The sequence below is a fragment of the Lytechinus pictus genome, unplaced genomic scaffold (genome assembly GCF_037042905.1).
Source record: "Lytechinus pictus isolate F3 Inbred unplaced genomic scaffold, Lp3.0 scaffold_20, whole genome shotgun sequence".
Taxonomy (NCBI): Eukaryota; Metazoa; Echinodermata; class Echinoidea; order Temnopleuroida; family Toxopneustidae; genus Lytechinus; species Lytechinus pictus.
The window spans coordinates 14,560,320-14,571,380 of record NW_026974141.1 but is presented as its reverse complement, the minus strand read 5'-3'; the positions used below and the strand labels follow the sequence as shown (position 1 = coordinate 14,571,380).

Genomic DNA, 11,061 nt, shown 5'->3' with positions numbered 1-11,061 from the left:
TTTCATTCCTAACAAAATCCAACAAGTGAATTAAACATGTTTCAGTAGAATAACCATTCCTAAAACCAGACTGAAATTCATAAATGATTTTGTATTCTTTAAAGTATTTCTCAATTTGAGAATACACGCATTTCTCCAAAATTTTCGACACTATGCTTAACACACTAATAGGTCTATAATTGCCAACGTGAGTTTTGTCTTTCTTTTTGTGTAGTGGTGTGACTTTAGCGATTTTCATTTCATCAGGGAAGGTACAAGTTGAAATAGATAGGTTAATAATGTAAGTTAAAGGTATAAAGACGTTTTTTGCACCATCCTTTAAAAATCTAGCAGGAACCAAGTCAAGTCCGGTACTTTTTGATATTTTCAACTTGGATAATTCATCTAATACAAACTTTTCTGTGACATGAGAAAAATTAAAAGTAAAAAGTCAGTATGCGACGCGGTTAAAAATGTTGCGCCGCGCATTTATCGCGAAAAACGTCGAGGGGGGTTGAATTAGCCCCCAGTCTTATTAGGGTTAAACATATAGCTAAAAATCATGAAAAACAGTTATCAGGATGATCAGTATAATGAGCAACAATTCCTTCGTTAGAATATAAACAAACACTTCTCCCTCTTCCATCTCAAGGCGTATGCATGTGCGGATTTAAAGGAGTTCACGCTTGCGATTGGTTCTAGTATAAAAGCAGAAAAATGATAATGAAGAATTGATTTTTTTCAGAGAGTTCTGGATTTTAAACATTTTGATTTTTGACATCATTTGCGAGCAGCTCAACCATACATTCCTTAAATTTCTTTTTTTTTTATGTGGTACATAATGAACAATAATGTTCTTCTAATACCGTCAAAGGGGTGTGAAATGATGTGGCTGATGATTATCTATCGCACAAGTAAATTCTTTTTTTTTATAGAAAATGTCCTTTTGTGGAATTTATATCACACGATAAATTGATTGATTGATTTGCCAATTCACCAAAATATACAGTAGCGTTAAAATTGATAGGCTTGAACAGGAAACCCATGAAAACTCGAGAACTTAATTTGAGTAGGGTCCTCAATATCATGATTTTGAGATTATTCAACTCATGATATGTGAAATACTACCCCCAAAACCAACAAAAAGTCTCCTGAATGATTTTTTTTTAATATTATTATATTTAACTTGTAAAATTGTACAACATTAACCCACTAAAATAATTCATCTGCATTCTCACGAACCGTCGTATTGATCAGTCAATGAGGTAAGAATAAAAATCGATTTTGAGATTTTTGTAGAAAATTAAACTACAAGTCCTACTCTATACATAACTCAATTTCTAGGTAGCAATTCTTTTTAGTTTCTGAGATATAAGGGGATTTTCATTTCGATTCTATACAAGTTTTGGATATACCAAATCGTCGTATCTGCATTTTGCGTTGACTTTGTATGTGAAGAGGGGGAAGAGGGATACGACGTGTTGCTTGATCGCGCGCGTTGAAATCGCTTTCTTTGTTGGATGCCCTATGGCGTTTTTGTACCGGGGAAAATCTACAAGCATGTAGCTCTTTTGCGATATCTTCTCTAATTCTTGGTTATGTGTAAAATAAATTCATCAATATTAAGCACTTGCCTTGGTCTTACACACTTTGTATAGGCCTATTTCTAGAAATAAAAATCTACACGACCTGGGAGAAAGAGTGTAAATTCTAGTAACCTTTGAAGTCTATTTTCTCTGAAATGGGTTTCGCACTGTCGTATTACGCGATATGGCGGTTCGGATGACCGCCGAGAAACAATTCAATAGGTGGGCACTCTGCTTAATCTAGGTGTGAAAATGCTGTCAAAGAAACTCTTGTTTCTCGTCTTATTGTCAGTGTGAAGAGAACAAAAATACCTTTCAAGTAATCTCATTTTCATTATTACGTCTTGGAAACTTAGTTATGATTTTGACTATTTCCAGAGAACCTTTTCTCGCGACGTATTGATGATTGGGGATGACAGGTCACGTAATTATGGTAAAGTCATTTGAGGGAAGATCTAAGGATATTCATCTAGAACAAAGGGTTTGCTGTCCAAGGCCTACGTGTACACTTGGGATCGGGCTTGAGATTTGCTGGATTGTGATGTCTAATCCAAAAACAGATTCATAATCTTATATCTTAGAGAATGAGATATAAGTATTATCAGTTTAAATGTATAATAGAGGAGCAGATTTTCGGATCACTTCGTAAGGGAAATGAAAGGCGTTTGAATATTGTCATAGGATTTTTTTTTTGTGGGGGGGGGGGTCAAGCAGCAAAAAACGTGCATTTTCTTCTTAAGGGTTGTAGTCCTACCATATAACTATATATAATATCATACTTTGAGAGGAGGAAATAATCAATATCGATACTATCAAGTATTACATCTTCACTGAAATAACATTAGAAAACAGTTGGTTCGTTCATTGTCAAGCTCAAATCCTGTATCAGAAGGAAATGGTGACTTCTCGAAAATGTAACAAGATCACATCGTTGTGACTGGCAATGGGACAGTCATACCAACGAAACGTTTTGCAAACCGATTGACGATATGCCATTCAATACAACGTATCAGTTTGATCGGCTTGGTCTGTTTCAACTCGGTGTGACGTACAGACTGCCGTAGAATCAGGAAGAGAGGTGTAAAGATAATGCGGATAAGACAGTGATAGTGGTGCGCTTTGGAAATCCCCCGCAAAGTGATTACTTAAAGGGATGGTCCGGGCTGAAAATATAAATGTCTAAATAAATAAAGTAAAATTCACAAAGCAAAATGCTGATAATTTCATCAAAATCAGATAACAAATAAGTCATTGAATTTGAAAGTTTATCAATATTTTGCGTAAACAGTTTTATGCACATCCCCATGAATATTCATTAGGTGGGCTGATGATGTCATATCCCCACTTTCCTTTTTCCTATTTTATTACATGAAATCATAATTATTTAACTTTTTCATACATGTGTAAAAGATGTGTCTCCGTTATGATGAAATAAGTTGTGGCAATAAATAACTAATGTACTTAATCAATTGTCAATCCAGTTGTTTTAGTTCTTGCTAGAAAATTTTTGAATAAACCTGAATTGACTTGATTCGACAGAAAAACAAGACGATCAATTAAGCACTACACTGAAAGGTCGTGGAAATAAGGAAGTAATGACATTTCAAATTCGCACAGGACAGGCGATATGCAAATGAGAAAGCAGGTGATGCCTCATTCTAGCTTACATACAAGGGCCCGTACGAGTATGAAGGGGGGGGTGGGGGGGCTGAACCTGCAGAAAATCACAATCCTTTGGTAATCTTGCGATCTTATAATTATAGACCTATATGGCCATTGAAAACCCACTGCTTCCCCTTACCGCGGCTCCTGACTTATTTTCATATTCCATTTGTGTCATAATAAGGGGCCCCGGAAACTGGGAGGGGGGTGGGGCAGGGTAGGCTTCAGCCCCCCTTCCAAAACCGTTTTAAAAAACGTAAAGACTTACCATGATTGTGATTTTTTGCATGGTAAGCCAACCCCCCCCCCCCACCACCTTCAAAACCGTTCCATGGCCCCCGAAATATCAAATACTTTCCCCTTTTTTTGCCTATAATTTAGTTTCGATTTCTTGTAGAAAATGACAAATTAAAATGACGATGGTTTGCGATGTTTTGGTCAAGATTCTCTAAATATTTGAAAATAGAAATATTGGATATTTGACCCTCGATTTGCATACTAAAAATATTGCATAATAACTGGATTTTTGTGCTTTTTTAGTTGTTTTCGTTATTGTCGTTTTTTTTTTGGGGGGGGGTGGGGGCTGATGAACAGAAACTTAAACATGCCATAATTTTATAATTTCGCATCATGCAGGTTTGATCGCATTTCCGATGCCAATTAAGTTTAATTTTTGTCTTCTTCTTCTTTTGTTAATTCAAATCAACTTGTTGTTGGTCAGGAGTTGACTTGGTCCGAGGGTTTTGTGAAAGCTCGCCGAAGAGGATCCATAAACAGAAGATATGAGAAAGTGTAATTTTGGAAATTGGTATTTTGACTTCCTATTCCCAATAGGGTTTGATCAATTACCTGTTGAAAGATTTGAATAGTGTCTCAATATTGAAACTTTCAGGGGTTAAAAGGGAAAGTGAAGACACACGGGCGTACGGATGGGTGGGGGGCTTGGACCCTCCAAAGAAAAAATCCCGAACCGTTTTCACGACCAAGAAACAAAAAGTGAAAAGGAAAATAAAGGAGAGAAAAAAATAAATAAAGAGATAATATATAATATTATATTTTTTCTGAATATCAAGTCAAAATCAATCACAAAAGTAAATTGTTATATTAAAAAAATCATGAATAAACAATACTAAACACTGGTTTTATAAACTGACTTGATCATGACATGTCATATATAAATACCACTTCTGTTGTATCCGAGAAAAAAACAAATGTAGTCTTACATTACAACTTATCAATGTTATTTGCCTAAATGTATTTAGCAACCGTCGTGGGGACGACGCGTCGTGGTTAAGACTCTCGTCTTTCAATATGAGGGACGTGGGTTCGATTTCCAGCCATGACGTGTTTTTCTTCAGCAAGAAATTTACCCACATTGTGCTGCACTCAACCCAGGTGAGGTAAATGGGTACCCGGTAAGAAAGAATTCCTCGAATGCTAGAGCGCCCGATCAAGGTAGCCATGCTGAATGCTGAAGCCGGGGTAATAATAACATAATCATGTTTACCAGGGCACGCTATAGGAGAACAATTTTCAGAACTGAAGTCACTAGCCTGGGTAAAAATATTATCATTATTATTAGCAACAACTATAAATGGCCTTGACGCCTTTCAAGGTTATTGCGTCAGGTATTATATATATACCCTTGAATTCATCTACTTTTTTGTCAAACACATTTCTAAATTGCCACGTAATGCATCTGAGAATTCTACGTCTCTCGTTAACCCTTTTCTTATGTAAACAACATTGGATTTAATTTTATATTTCCATGACGTAACGTTCACGCCTACATAAATACAATTTTTTCACGCGAAGAAAACTCATTCATGTCATAACTTTAACTCATCATTTTAGTTACTTCAGACAGCGTAACTAACAAACTAACTAACAAGCAATTCTACTCATGTCGTCGGGCTTGTATCACGAAGTAAAACGAAAAACAAGTTCCAGCTCTGGGCAATTCTTTCCCACAAAAGAGGAAAATTAGCGGCACGCCTCCAAGCGTTAAAATTCAAATCTATCTCACTGCCGCAACCCGCGACCTCGAAAATTCCAAAATCAATACAAAAAAATCATAACAATAAATGAAGACATTATAAAACGTCAATATGCACATGTCAATGATAAACAAAATACAACAATATAAATATCGATAAAAATAATAATAGTAATGATAATAGTATAACAATGATATATATAACAATAATAACTATGCCTATGCCGGCAGCAGATCCATGCTGAGAAAATCATAGCCAAAAAAGACCGAAGAATTGCTTGGTTTATATCCAATCCGTCCAACGTCTACTATAATTTGGTCTACCATCTGTTCGTCCACTATCCAAATCGTCTAATTGCCAATTCGTCCACTCACCATTTCGCCTTATAACCAGTTGGTTCAATAGACATTTAGTCCATATACCATTTGGTCTAATTGGACTCAGTGTTTATTGTTCAAAATGAATGAAAATGAAATGGATATTAGGCCAACTGGTTATGACACGGATTAGTCATAGACGAAATGGTGATTAGACGAAAAGATGATTGGACCAAATCGTCATTGGACCAAATGAATGATATACGAAATGTTAATGGACGGAATGGCACTATACTAAAAAAAAATTTGCAGGAGTTTCTGCATTTTATTCATAAATCAATAACAAATACAATAACAATGACATAAATGAGTACATTTTTGTGTGACAATAAAAAATATAAATAATGTATAAGACTGAAAACTACATAAATAAAGCATGTAAAATAGTAAAGTGGGTACAAAATGCAGGGGCCAGCTATAATAAGCAGGTAACTGCTTGAAACAATAGCAGCCATGAGGGAGGGCTACATGGGAACCGTAATAAATGTTATAATATAATTAGATAAAATGATGTCACGAAATAGAAAGTATGAAAGTTTAGATATTTAGTGGGGAGAGATAAGATAAAGTTTTTAAAAAGTGCGAGTGAGTGCTAGTGGGTGAGTGCAGGTGATACATTTAATAATTCTTAGAAATAAGAAACCTTTTCAATGAAGCTTTAAAAGAAAAAAGAGACGCGGACTGTTTAAATGAAAGTAGACCCTGTGGTGAGTGGACGAGTTGGCAGTAAACGAATTTGCAATTTACCAATTGAAAAATGAATCACTTTAATTAATAAATTCAAATTGATAAAATGAAAATATCCCTGCCGGGACTCGAACCCGGAACCTTTGAATTAGAAGTCCAATGCGCTAATCCATTACGCCACAGGGACTGATTCGAACAACTAAGTTATTCATTGACCCTAAGTATTTCGTATTTATTAAGGTATTTAATGAACTCATAAGAACGCTTAAATTAGAATATACTTGTAGATTAGACAGAGCAAGACAATATCAATTATCTTAAAGATGATAAATATTATATAGAGGAAACTGTCCAACTTTACGATTTTTGCACTTCCTCTTGTGGACGTTTCCGAATATAAATTATAATAATAATAATATATGTGATTTGTAATGCGCCAAATCCACTCGGCAGAGTGCCCAAGGCGCAGTGAAAGAAAGAAAGAACGAAAGAGGAAAAGTACAAATATAATAAATGATATGATATAGGTATATTTACCCAGGGTAGCCACTTCAGTTTCGAAAACGGGCCCTGCTATTTTTATTACCCCGGCTTTAGCTGAGCTGCCTAGGCGCTCAAGCATTCAAGGAATGTCTTCCTACCGGGTGCCCATTCACCTCACCTGGGTTGAGTGCAGCACAATGTGGATGAGTTTCTTGCGGTAGGAAATTACGCCATGGCTGGGATTCGAACCCACGACCCTCTGTTTCAAAGTCAGAACAGTGGAACACTAATCCAATAGTAATAGATTCAGGAACAATTAAGAGTATGAAGCATTGAATAGATCAGTCTTAAGATAACGTCGGCTATGCAATAAATAAATATAAATTTATTTAAAAAAATATAATTGTTATATTTAAAGTATATACATAATTTATTAATAAATTATAAATAATAATAATGTGTCCATTTATATAGCGCAGTTACTATGTGCAGATGCTCAACTGTGCTTTGATACTTGATATCATATATTATTACACCGGCCGTAGCTGAGCCGCCATATTAATAGGCGCTAAAGCGTTCAAGGAATAAATCCTACTGGGTACCCATTCACCTCACCTGGGTCGAGTGCAGCACAACGTGGATAAATTGAATAAACTTATGTTACTTCATCGTTCAGCTCATGAAGGTATAGCTGGCATAATAACAATAACATTAATGATGAGGGTGACAATAATAATAATAATAATAATGATAATAACTATAATGATTATATTAACAATAATGATAATGATAGAATTCAAATATAAGTTACGATGATAACCATAATCCATATTTACCACGGACAGCCACTTAAGCTCTTATTGATGAGGGAGATTGCCCATCTCCGTTTAGCGCACAAGGTTCCATTGGTTACACTTCGTAATTCCGAAGGTTCGTAATTCCGAAGGTTCGTAATTCCGAAACACGTAAATTGCCTATACCTCGATGTTCGTTAATCCGAAAACGTAAAAGGGTTCGTTAATCCGAACATTTGTGGCGTTATTCCGAAGGTTCGTTATTCCGAAGGTTCGATAATACGAAAACGAAATAAGGTTCGATGTTCCGAAGGCTCGTTAATCCGAAAACGAAATAAGGTACGTTGTTCCGAAGGTTCATTAATCCGAAAACGAAATAAGGTTCGTTGTTCCGAAGGTTCGTTAGTCCGAAAACGAAATAAGGTTCGTTAATCATTTCGTTTTCGGACTTACGAACCTTCGGAATTACGAACCTCATTTCGTTTTCGGATTAACGAACCTTCGGAATTACGAACCTCACTTCTTTTTCGGACTAACGAACCTTCGGAATTACGAACCTCATTTCGTTTTCGGACTAACGAACCTTCGGAATTACGAACCTTCGGAAATGCGAAACTTCGGAATAACGAACCTTCGGAATATCCGAACCTTCGGAATAACGAAGCTTCGGAATTACGAATGTATGCGGGTTCCATTCATTTTAAGTGTTTGGGATGATTCGGTCGGGATCGAATCCACGACCTCCCGTTCTTCAGGAGGGCTCTCAACCACTTAGCCACCATCATGATTATGTCTGATACAAGATCCTTTCATGCGTTTACATGAGGCTAAAGGGCCATTCATGATATGTGCGGATAAGCCGAGTTGTTTTGTGCTCTTTAAGACCGACTTCGGCCTCGGAGACAAGTACACTCTAAAAAATTAAGTGCTAATTTAGCACTTAAGGAGCTATAATGACTGCACGTCGGAGAGCTGATTTGTTCATAATATGTTTTAAATCTTAACTAGAAAAGTCACCACTCCGAAGTGCAGTCACTACACAAGCTCTGTGAGTGCTAAAATAGCACTTCATATTTTTAGAGTGTGTGTGGTATTGCCGCACTGGCGTAAATCCCGGGGGGGGGGATGGGGGGATATATCCCCCCCACTTTTCGAGGAGGGGGGGATGGCCTGTACAAACATCCCCCCCCCCCCACTTTTTACGAAAGAAATATAAAAAAAATCACAAGAGATGTTTTATTGGTGAAAATTCTTCCTAAAATACCGCTTAACAAATAAAACAATATTATTGAATCATAAAATGCAAATAAAGAGCCAGTTCACCATTTCCAAACGAAATACTTATGTCCTTATTTTAACATTGAAGAGAAATCCCCGTTTCTACCAATTCATCAATGTTGGGGTCTTTGGGAAGGGATTAAAATGGAATGTCAATTTTTGTTCAATGTAATCTCTAATAAAACAATTAAACCATCATGGGGTAAAAAGATAATAATATTGGAGGGGTATTTGCCATATGGACATACAGTGGCGTAACTACGGGGGGGGGGGGGGCATGGGGGGCACATGCTCCCCCCCCCCATCGGCTGACCAAAACAAAAACGGGGAAATGGGGAAAAATAGAAAAGAGGGAGAAAGGAAGAGAAACGTAGTGGGAAAGAAGAAAATATTATTCATTATAATGTTGTATTATAATTATGTTATGTTACATTACATGAGAAATATTTTTATCATAATTTCATGAAACATAATTTGCCCAGGGCCTACGTCTTCATAGTTCCTGGTGCTCGCATTGTCTGTTCAACGAGATATATAATCCTGTTGTACTAAAACATCCCGTTTTCAAGTCAATATAAACTAAATATATTTCCTAGCACTTGAGTTATCATTGTTTTATGTAGTGACATGAGCTTCTTTTACATGATTAAAAAGGTGATTGCCCAATGTTAAGGTCTTCGTATATATAAAAACATTTCCTTCCGTGATTACGTTCGCATTAGTGGATTGGTGAGATATGTCTGCTCTTCATGAATTCCTAAAATCAGTCCTTGAAATGTCCCTTCTTCTGATCTGAATATCAAAAATTGTCAGCTCGCGCTTCGCGCTCGCATCATTTGGTTAATGAAATACGTATGGTCCTAGTTAATTCCTACAAAGAAACCTTAGAATGCCCCACTTCAGGTCTTAATTATCTAAATTATCAAAATGTTCAGCTCGCGCTTCACGCTCGCAATATTTGATTAGTGAGATGCGTATGATAATCATGATTGCAATGAGTACAAAAAGTGTTTCATGTGTTCAGATGTAATTCTAATAAAATCAGCAAGCGCTTGGCACTTGCATTAGATGACTATGGTGAGATATGCATACTCTTAATGGATTCCTAAAATATATTCCTTAAAATCTCGCTGTTTGGGGTCAAAATATACGAAAATTTCAGCTCGCGCTTCGCGCTCGCATTGTTTAGCGAGACAGGTACCTATCATGATTACACAAATTTGATTATAATGTCCCTTCTTAGGTGTGAATATAAAAAATTCAGCTCGCGCTTCGCGCTCGCATTATTTGATCAGTGAGATACATATCCGTTCAATGACATTGTCCTTAAAATGTCTCTATTAGGTCAGAATAACTAGCAACCGAGCGCGCTTCGCGCGCTCACTCAGTGATTCGAAAATTTTGCTGGTGCCCCCACAATGCCGTGACCCACGGTATGCCACTGTGGACATATCAATTACAATTCCTTGCATATCTAAAAACATGATAACAAAAAAAAAAGCCAAAATATTTCAGTCATCCCCCCCCCCCACCCCTCAACACGGATTTACGCCAGTGGGTATTGGCATTGCCTATGGCATCGCACTCTAGTACCTCACCTTAGCTTCGGAGGTCCTTGGACTTGGCTTCGGGTTGGGTAGGCCTATAGGCCCTCGGACGAGGTCGGACGCGGCCAGGAAATAAGCAAGGAATAAAATAACTCTAGGTATAGTCACTTGTTCTACAATGTTTATACTGTATCAATTCAATTCAGTTCTTTATTTCATTTCCATTCAAAACATAATACAAAGTAATATAAAGTAATATAAATCAAGTATCCACATTAAAGCTGAGCAAGATAATGTCAGCGGAACAACCGACGCGTCTGCACCGAGGTTGACGCTTTTGGTCTCTACAAACGTCCTGATTTATACGATAGGTCATTAGACATTGATAGATCTAACTATTTCGCATGGGAAATCATTAAAATTGTTTTAACCCTATATATTTCATCCTTTTTAACATTGCAATATGAGATATTGGTCGGCCTATGTGGACTTTGCCTGAGTAATATCTATGCATTCCTACAGAAAGCAAAGATAGTTGTTGACCACCACATGGATGAGCTCCTGTCAAAGACCTCTGCGAAACGTTAAAAGGATCATTGTTATACTTTTCTTATCAGTTGTTCGACATCTCTTCAACCATGCTCACTGAATGACGTCTTCACTTCTTCAAG

At 36.8% G+C, this 11,061-nt stretch overlaps 1 non-coding gene across 1 annotated transcript; it reads right to left on the bottom strand.

The window, feature by feature from the left end:
* Window positions 1-6,401: 6,401 nt before the first annotated feature.
* On the bottom strand, window positions 6,402-6,475 carry TRNAR-UCU (transfer RNA arginine (anticodon UCU)). The gene has a single exon. It is a non-coding gene; the product is annotated as a tRNA-Arg (tRNA).
* Window positions 6,476-11,061: the final 4,586 nt, after the last annotated feature.